The sequence below is a fragment of the Mesocricetus auratus genome, unplaced genomic scaffold, assembly GCF_017639785.1.
Source record: "Mesocricetus auratus isolate SY011 unplaced genomic scaffold, BCM_Maur_2.0 Super-Scaffold_100007, whole genome shotgun sequence".
Taxonomy (NCBI): domain Eukaryota; kingdom Metazoa; phylum Chordata; class Mammalia; order Rodentia; family Cricetidae; genus Mesocricetus; species Mesocricetus auratus.
In genome coordinates, this window is record NW_024429191.1 from 10,320,424 (window position 1) to 10,330,344 (window position 9,921).

The following is a 9,921-nucleotide window of genomic DNA, read 5'->3' on the forward strand; positions in this document are numbered from 1 at the left end:
CAGGTGGCCCTGGGTTGAAAGACTCCAAGTCCTTACAGGTGATGTGTAAGACACAAAGCTGGAGAAGGCGCAACCACAGAGATGGCAGGGTGATGCGTCCATGAGCTAAGGGACAGTGAGAACCTGCAGCAGCAGCAGAGTCATCTCCCTCAGTCTAGGGATCCCAGGCTCCATCTGGGCTTGCTTGCTATCCAGAAGCCCACTAGAGACTGACAATCTTCTCCCACATGACCCATGCATGGATAGATGATCCACCAGAGCCCAGCAAACTGTCCTTGAGCCCACCCGCAGGAAACCAAAGTGGCCACACCCCTCCTTTCCCTGCCCAAGATGGTGCACCCAGCTAGGAGACTGAGTGGAGGAAGCAGGGGCTCTGTCCACCCTCTTGCCCGATGAACCCTGTCATGTCAGACGATCACAACTTCAGGCCCTGTCTCCTGCTCAGTAAGGTTCTATCAGCCCAGCTCCCCTCCCGCTGGGGCCCCAGCCCCACCCCCTGGTGTTATGGTTCAGATGTGAAATGCTGTCTGCTCTCCCTCCGGGCTCTTATGTTCAAACATTTGGCTCCCAGCCGGTGGGGCTGTTTGGAGAAGTTATGGAGCCGTGAGGCCTGAGGCATGATGAAGGTGGCAGACTTTGAGGTTTATAGCCCAGCCTTCCTTCTGACCCAAATGTTCTGCTCTCTGATCCCCAAGATCAAGCGGAGGCACAAACTGAACCACCAGCTCCTGCCACGCTGGATTGTATCCTGTGAGCTGTGAGCTGAAAGAAGCCCTTCCTCTCTGAGGTGGCTTCTGTGAGGAATTTTGTTACAGTGAAGAGAACACTACTAATGTCCTGGCCTTCCGGCCAAAGAGTACCCTGTTAGCTGCTAACACCCTATATCTCTTGCCTCTCCTGTGAGTCTATCATGAGTCCCCAGATTTTGTCACAACTGTCCTGCTGACCCCTGATGACATTCAAGCTCTTCTTGTTCCCTGTGGCTTACATGGGTGGGGGGGGGGATACCTAGGCCTGGGTGGGTTGTAGGAGCAGTGTCTTCTGTCTGTCTCTGCCCAGCCTTGTCCTCTGTTTCCTTTCACACTAGCCTGCAATTGCAGCCCCCGAAGGAGCTGAGCCGCATAAGGCATCTTTAATGGGCTAACAATGGGGTTCTCCCTCCTCTTTACAGAACCAGGGATCTAGGCATAGTGTTTGGATGCAGCTGAGGCGTGGGAACCTGCTGGCCCCGGGAGCCCCTGGTCTCCCCAAGGCTTGCCCCGCTACCCCGCCCTCTGAGGTCATTTTCCACCCAGCCCACGCCTGCTGGATAGAGCAGCCCAGAGCACCTCAGAGGGCCAGGCACTCCCTGGTTGCCAAGCCGGAGGGGAGCCACAGGCAAGGGGCCACAGGAACCCCAGCAGGCTGCAATTTAAAACAGGAGGCGAAGCTGGCAGCTGCCAGGGAGCGGCTGTGGGGCCATGAGGGGCAGCCCAGTCTGGGCCCATCAGGCAGGGTGGAACTAGGACCAGGAGCCAGCTCTCCATGTGGATATGTGCACAGGGTTGAGACCTACACTGATGTGGCCAGGGTGGGCTGGCCCTCTGGTGTGGAAGACACATCATTTGTCCTGGAGCAACCCTGAACCCTTATGTTCCCCAAGTGAGCCCGTGAAGCCCATGTGTCCCCTCATACAAATGCAAAACCTGGAGGCTTATGGAGGGTGCCGTGGTGGTGTTTTTCATGTGCAAACCCCAGAAGCCTTGCAAAAGCCTGGGTCAGTACACTGGGCCAGCTGCAGGGATAAGGTGTGGGTGGTGCTGCTATGACTGATGTCAAAGCATGGGGGGCTCCAGGGACAGATCTGCTCCCTTGAGGGTCTGGGGGTCAGGAATCAAGGTCTGTGGGAAAAGTCGTTATGGAGCAAATTGCTGTGGGGACCTTCAGGTGACCCTGGCCCATGGTGGAACAAACTATACAGTGATGGTTGGGTCTTCAATAGTAGTGATGGGGCTACCAATACTCCCCTGTGAAAGGAGGGGTTATCCCCAGATACTCACGTAAGATTCCAGCCACCACTCCCTCCTGCCCCTGGCTGCACATGGTCTATGAGATGAACTGGGGTGGTCACAAGGGATGCAGCTTTCCTGAGTTGTCAGCACGCTGGGCTGGTTTTTCTGTGATTCAGCTGTTTATTAGTCACCAATACTCTTGTAAGTAGTTAACCCCAATGAGCTCATTGGTTCAGCAAGTTGGACATGGAGAGAATCATGCTTTGATCTCATGGTGCCATATCTAGGGTGAATAGATGTTTCTTGTATCCCTGGGAAGTCATGTAATAGTAACCTACATGGGCTTGACGATAGATGCCACCATCCCTGGTACCATCATAGTCATTGTCATGATCACCTTCAGAGCTCACAGCCCCAAGGAAACACTGAAAAGGAGACAACTGTTTGGAGGAAATGTTGATTTTGAAAATAAATTTGCATTGTGTTCATGGTGGAGCATGTCAAAAATAAAAACCAGAGAGGTTGGAGAGATGGCTCAGTTGGCACAGTGCTTGCCACACAGGCACACAGACCTGAGTTTGGGTCCACGGATCCCATATTAAAGCCAGGAGTGGTGACACATGCCTATAATCTTGGTGCTGGGGAGGTAGAGACAGATGGATTCTTGGTGCTTGCTGGCAGCTAGACCTGCTGAATTGATGAGCTCCAGGTTCATCAAAAGACCCTGTCTCAAAAGACAAGATGAAGAGCATTTGAGAAAGATACTGAACATTGATCTCTGGCCTCCACAGCTTCACACACACACTTGAACATGTATACCTACACATACACAAACACACACACACACACACACACATACACACACACACACGGGGGGGGTATTGGTCACCTTCTTACCACCAGAGTTTTGGGGAGTCTCAATTCTTTGTCCCTGAGTGTGTTTTATATAAAGTAATCTGCACCTACCCAGACCCTAAACTCACCCCTCCTGCTGTGTGGTTTTGTGCAGACGACACAACTTCTCTGAGCCTCTGCTGCTCATAGATCGGACATAGAATAAATCCTGTTCCGCATGGTCTTGTGAAGTTATTTACAGAGTGAAGATGCCGGGAACACTCATGGGCAGGGGGTGCTGGTTTCTGGTAGAGAGGGTTTGGCGGATGGGACGACTTGAGTTTAGGCCTGGGCATAATCACCTCCGTGGCATGGTGTACCATTTCTCAGGGACTGAACCAAGTGACTACAAAGGAACACAGTCCGCCTTCTCTTAGCCCTAGAGCCTGGGTGCATGGCCAGGACATGGAGAGGACTTCTCTGCCTTGGAAGAGCCTGGGGTACCTGGTCTATGCAGCTGCCATCTTGACCTGTGGGCACATCCCTCAGCCTCCCCACCACCGTCGTTTACTGCCCTTTTGTGTCTGTCCCCTTGCAGTTTCCATGATGTTATCTTCAGATTAGTGCCACCAGTCCTCTGTGGATTCTGTTCAAATTGGCCTCGAAGATCTTGGATTTCTGGGGCCCCAATTTAATCGCTGACAGGACATTACAGTTCCTGAGTGTACTGGCAACGCCGTGTGTCTCCAAGCTGCCACTGTTCATGCTTACGGAGCAGAGGAAGGCATGGCCAGTGAGGGTTATATGTGCGTGCCTGGGGCCCCTTTCAGTTTTGTAGTGTCAGCTTGACTTTCCATGAAGGGAGAAGGCCTGACAACCTAGTAGAGACAGGAGCCGCACTGGGGCCTCTCCCTTCCTTCCCCCAGTCGCCAAGATCCCACTTGGGGTGAATGAGAGAGCAGCCGTGGAGATGGGGAGCAGCCTGATCCAAGATGAGACTGTTCAAGGAGTGGAGACAAAGACAGCAGGCCAGGTGCAGCTTGGTGACCCAGCACACCTAGGAACATGGTGGCCCAGGTTGCGTCACTGAGAGTCCCCCTGCAGCATAGATGACCACCTCTCCAAAGCCACACTGACGGAGCCCTCTTCCTCCAGTGAACTTTCCCCCTCCTATACCCTCCAGAGGCCCTGTACAGCTGAGGTAGGATCATGTGCACTAGGGGATCAGGAGAGGGACCGCGGTGGAATCCAGGGTCTGATGACCCTCTGTTCATCCCTTCCCCGAGAGAGCATCAGCGAGCCTGACCTTGGGAGGGTCTCTGATTTCAAAATCTTAAAGGTCGTGTCACCACGAGACAGCAATGTACTATACGAGCTCCCTGCACAGGTGGGATTTTCCTAGTGGTCAGGTAGCACTCTGACAGACTGTATGGAAACAGAGAATGTGAAGGGCTTCGATGGTTCAAACAGAAGTCAGGTTTTCCAGATGTAATGGGTTCAGGCAAAGGTGGGAGGGAAATTTTCTCGATCCTTCCAGGGGTCATAAAGTAACCCTGATAGCCGCCTTTGCAGAGGGGTCCAAAACAGATCAGCTGTGTCAGTGACCCAGCCCACCATCTTACACACGAATGCAGACACAGCTTCCTGGCTCTGCCCTCACCGCTTCTTCCCAGGGTACTTTTTGAGTAGCAGTGGCCATCTCCACAGAGATGGCAGGTGCCAGGGTGCCAGGCATTCAGACCTGTGAGTGGCTCTAAGCTGCGTGCCTGGGTACTCTATACATAGGATGGCCTCACTCCTCGTTTGGGGACCTGCAAGGGCTAGAGGAAGAGAGTGTAGACAGCAGGACACATGTCCAGAGCTACAGCTTCGCCCCACTCAAGCTGTCTATACACCACCTAGGGGCCAGGCAGGACCCCAGAGAGATAGTCCTGAGTTCTCTCCACTGTAAATGCTGCTTCCATGCAAACAGAGAAACTAAGGGGAAAGGAGCAAGACATGACCCAGGGGCCATAATTTCTCCATGTGGGAGCCAACGGGTGAAAACAGCGGCTTCCACTCCTGTGCCCCTGGCGAGTCCAAATCTCAGCCCAGTCCTTGGTTATCACCTGACCAAGGGGCTTGGGAAACCCAGCTTCCTGTGCCCACCGGCATGGAGGACTTAGCCCTGGAGGCCAGGACCAGGTTTGGGGCTGGTGGAGGTGTGCTGGCCCCAGCCCTTTTTGCTAGCCATGGTGAAATCACAGACATCATCCTTTAGGGTCATTGCGTAGAACAGACTATGCTGGGAAGGCAGGAGAAGGTGGCATCCGAAGCTACTGAAATGAATACGCCTTTAGGTAAAGGGCAGGCTTGGGGAGGCACAGCCCAATAAACACCAACTAGGATGCCTTGAGCCTGGCCATCAGGGTGAGGCAAGAGAGAGACCTCACAAGCTCCCAGATGTGCCTAGCACCCCAAGGCTTGTTTCTCTAGAGGGGCCTCCAGGACCCCCACAGCCTTTCTTGGTAGACATTGCAGCACTTTACTGTGACCTGTGTAGTGAAGTAAATGCTCTTTCAATCATGGCCCTGCTGCTTCTGCCCCTGTAACAGACAGAGAAACTATAGCACAGGAGCCTGGCCAATGGTCCAGGTTCTCCCCAGCTAGGCAGAAGGATTTGGGGCTCAGGTCTCCTGATGAGACCTCCATCTCTGCCTGGCCTGGCCTGGCCACTCCCTGCCTGAGGTGCTCATATGGTGCTTATCCTTTTCACAGGATACCAGAGGCTGCTGTATCCACTTCCCAGATGTGGGAACTGAGGCTGAGGGAGGAGAAATCCAAAGATGACGACTGGAAAGAGAGAAGAGCAAAGGGAAGTGTCAGGGAGCAGAGGCACGAAGGTGCAGCTTGTTCTGAGGATTTCCCACCACTCAAAATTCTAGCAGCCCCGCCCACCAGCCCACCAAGCCCCACCTACCAGCCCACCAGCCCACCAGCCCACCAGCCCACCAGCCCACCAGCCATACCTGCTGGGTGGCAGCTTAGGACCTTTAGAAGTGCATCCATAGGTCCAGACTATCCCATGTGGTTCCAGCTTGTCCTTCAGGGTCTGGCTGAGAGAGGACAGAGGCTCTCTGAGTTTGGTTGGGATTTGTAGGGTGTCCCCAACTGTACTGTGACCCACCCTTAGGAGGTGGGAACCAGTGAACACAAGCCCCTGTCTCCCAAGATGCTACCTGGCCCAGGAGAACTTGGCCTTGGGTTGTCTCTCATCAGCTCTGAATGTGTCCCCAGCCCTACCTGTCCCACAGAGAGAGGCCAGGGCTTCTGGAGAAGGGCAGATGAATCACCCCAAGGATTCTGTCCCCATTGGGTGGGACAGCCACATGAGCTTTTGGCTGAAGAAGGAAGGAGGAAGATGCCCTAAGGAGCCTTGGCCTCTGGCCAAGTAGATTCCAAGGGAATTTTCCAGGAAAATCAGGAAGTAGAGTCTGCTCTTGGCCCAGCCCTCAAGACCTACTTTACAGGCCCTGCAGGGATAGAGTAGTATACTGCTTGCCCTGACCTGCACCCCAGGAGCTCCTAGGAGGAGAAAGGATACCCTTAGCCAACACGGAGTGGCGGGGGCCTGACAGGCCCGGAGCCCGAAGCAGTGAGAATCAAGGTTCCGGTGTCTACCCTATGATGCTGGCATGACCTAAGCTCCCAGGGGTAGGAGCGACCTTTCATGGGGAGGTAGAGACTGGGACGAGGTACACGGAAAATAGACACGGTGTCAGGCCCTTGGAGGAGCTATAGACACTCCCATTCCAATGGAGGAGGCCAGCTACTGATGTAACTGAAGATCCGCCAGCATGCGTCTCTAATCTCTGAGGGTCCCCTTCCAGGACTCGTGCCTGGGTGGGTAGGGTAAGAGGACTCCAGAGTTCCCTGGGGTCCCAGGTGCTGGTGGCTAACCTGTCATCTTCTGCTCTGTGAGTGGCACTGCAGCAAGCTGCAGGTGGAGCCATGTCCATCTTTGAGACATGGGTACCCACTGTCCCTGGTCACTCAGGCCACTGGCTGCTGAACTCTGTATTCTGGCAGGAAAGCCCCGCTCCTCCCTGCCTGGGGAATTCTCTCAGAAGCAGAAGTTTGCTCACATACCTTGAAACCCCCGGCCAGGGTCACATTGGGGTGAGGTCCCCAGGGGCGGCAGGCAGAGACTGTAGGAGGAAATTTGGGAACCCCCTGCACACCTGCTGGTCTGGGAGACATTCCAGGTTTTCTTTTAGGGTGTGAGGGACACCAGATCACACATGAGTGAAGCCAAAGGGGCAGGAGCCAGGCCCAGCTTCTGGTCACCACATGACCCTAGGCCAATCACTCCCTGCACCCGACTGAAGCCTGAGGCTAACTGGGATCTCTCCCCTGCCTAGGGGACAGTATTTTCTGGGGTAGCCTCTTCCTGTCATAATGGCTGCTATTTGGGTAGAGTCCTGACTACTAACCTGTCAGCTCCTGCGTGGGTCTGGTTAGCCACCACCTGCCATCTTGCCTGGGGGTGGGTGGAAGAAGCCGGTTTTTAAATAGCAAGGGATGAGTACAGTTCCTCAGAGAGCCACTGTGGATCGGGGAGCCACAGTAGACATCTGCTCAGCCAGAGTCCTGGAGGACCCATCACCAGGTCCTGTCTACCCTGGCATCTGGATGGGCACAGGGAAGAGGGAAGCCCAGGCCATCGCAGACTCTTCAGTGCTATGGTGAGGCAAGTCTCGCTTCAGCTCCCAGAGAGGAAGAAAAGGAGCCACAGGTGCTCCCAGAGGGGACTGTCTCTCCATGGAGGACCCTTCCCTCGCTCTCCTGTACCATTCCTTTTCAGAAAGCCTTGCCCCGAGAGCTGTGTCCTCAGCCCTACGGGATGGGGACCCCTTGGTGTGTTCCCACGGGTAATTCACACCCTTTCACAGACCACAATCACTCTTACACGCACACTCACATCTGCTCATACCCTGCTGTCCTTGTCATTGCACTTTGTCACTCTGGGACTCAAGGACAATGAGAGGCTGTGTGGTAATCCGAGGGTACAGACTGGGCACTCCTATTCTTGCCCCTGAGCAGAGCAGGCTCCTGGCTGCTTGGGGTCCGTGCATTTGAAGAACAGCGAGTGTGAATGGGAAGAACCTAGGCTGGGGAACTGAAGCAAGGGAGTTAGGGGAAGCCTCTTGAAGTTGTCCCAAGACCTGCTACCCCTGCTGAGGGTAACCAGCAGGTATGCTCTGAGGCCCTTGTACGGTGTGCCCCTTGTCCATGTCCGCACCTTGGACTCTGAGGAAGCTCTAAGAGGTAGTGGGCAGAGGTGTGAGCCAGCTCATTGTGACCTGGTGGCCTTCGTGCACCTGCACTATAGGGGCCTGAGGATGCCTTGCTGTGTGAGTCACCTCTGCCTCCTGGGAGAGTCACCACGTGTCCTCTGCTGCATCTCAGCTAAATTAGGTTCCTTCAAATGCCAGGAAAAGGGCTACATGCGTCTCAGCAGTCTCACAGAGGACAGGACAGGGGCTCACAAATACCCTGAAAGTAATCTTGGGATAAAGTACATCTGCAGGTCGCTGAAGTGCCACCCAACTGCGAACCTGCCGAGGCTCAGTCTGCAGGGCCTACAGACTTCTGGCTGCCACCCCTTGAGAGTCAGAAGGATTTGCCATCCCCACCTCTCTCTCTTTGGGTGGTGGTGGTGTGGTATATGTATGTGTTTGTGGATGTGTGAGTTGGCAGACAAGGGGACGATTCCTGGTGTCCTGGTGTGGTTTATCAGACACCTTCCATTTGTTTTTTCTTTTTTAAAACAGGGTCTCTCACTGTTCTGGACGTTGCCTAGAAAGCGAGGCTGGCTGGTCAGCAAGCCTCAGGGTCCTCTCATCTTTATCTTCCCAGAGCTAGGGTTACACGCGTGCACTATTAGTCCGAACTCTTTCTCACTGGGTCTGGGGACCAACTCAGTCCTTGTGCCATGCAGGCACTTTACTAACTGAGCCTGGGTCTCCTGACGTGTGAATGGGAAGAGCTGCTGGGCGGGCGCAGCAGAAGCAAGGAGGTTAGAGAACCCTCTTAGTTGCTTTCCCATACCTGCAGCTTTCTTCGCTCCAGTACCCCCTCCATCCTTCTCAGCTGTCCCTTGCTCTCCAGGTTGTGGCCGGCTTGATCCTTTGTATTGAGATTTCTGTGGGTAAAGGCCCCTCATGGGTCGCTGCTGGCCACCCGGCCTCTGCTTGCTTTGCACAGAATTTTAATTGTTTCCAAACTAATCCTCAGGACGGAGTGGGCTCTGCACAGATAAACCAGCCACAGGGAGAGCAATGCACACCCTATCGTCCCGCCCTGAGATGGCCACAGTCTGGCTGGGGTGGCGTGGGCAGCGGTCCAGGGATGTGATGTAATCGCCCAGCAATGTCCAGTGTTCTTCCTACCCGGCCACCTCTGAGTGCCTGTGCAGCCAGGCAGACAGCTCTTAGGGAGTTTTCCTTCATCTGTTATTGGCTTGGCTTTCTCCTTAATCCTATTTTCACCCATTTCTATTCAATTTAAGACAGCTTCTGTAAGTCAAAATTAGTTATCCTATGTGATTCCTGACCAGTGGCTTTTCTGCTCACTGCTCAGGGTGGCCTCAGAAAGGAAGTGCTTGGAGATCAGGGTGGCAGGGAACAGGAAAGATACCCCACAACATGAATGGGCTTTGGGGTCCTAGACCCATGCCAAGAAGCCCTCACAGAGGGAACAAGGCACCCCACTCGGCATCATAAAAAACAGTCACTCCCACCAGCGAGCTTTCCCTAATTGCCTCATCTATCTGTGCCCAGGGTCAGGGCTCCCTCCCCACTACTTATATGCGTACAAGCCCATGCTCGTGACAGCCCCACTAAGCCCCCGAAAAAGAACAAAGACATAGACGAAACAGGCAACAGAAGAAAAACACATAAATTGAACATCGCCCAAGCTAGCACTTTTATATGATGAATCCAGGGAAACGAAAAGAGAAATAAAAATCTTCCAAATGGAAAAGTTTTTCAGGCCATCTATCTGATAAGGAACTTGTATCAGCCACCATGGAGACCATACAGCTCAGCAACAAGAG

At 53.9% G+C, this 9,921-nt stretch overlaps 1 long non-coding RNA gene across 1 annotated transcript; it reads right to left on the reverse strand.

The window, feature by feature from the left end:
- Window positions 1–2,531: 2,531 nt before the first annotated feature.
- On the reverse strand, window positions 2,532–5,921 carry LOC121141112. Its single transcript, XR_005878019.1, has 3 exons — window positions 5,834–5,921; window positions 2,975–5,657; window positions 2,532–2,715 (listed from the first exon to the last, which is right to left on the reverse strand). It is a non-coding gene; the product is annotated as an uncharacterized LOC121141112 (long non-coding RNA).
- Between the last annotated feature and the right edge of the window lie 4,000 nt (window positions 5,922–9,921).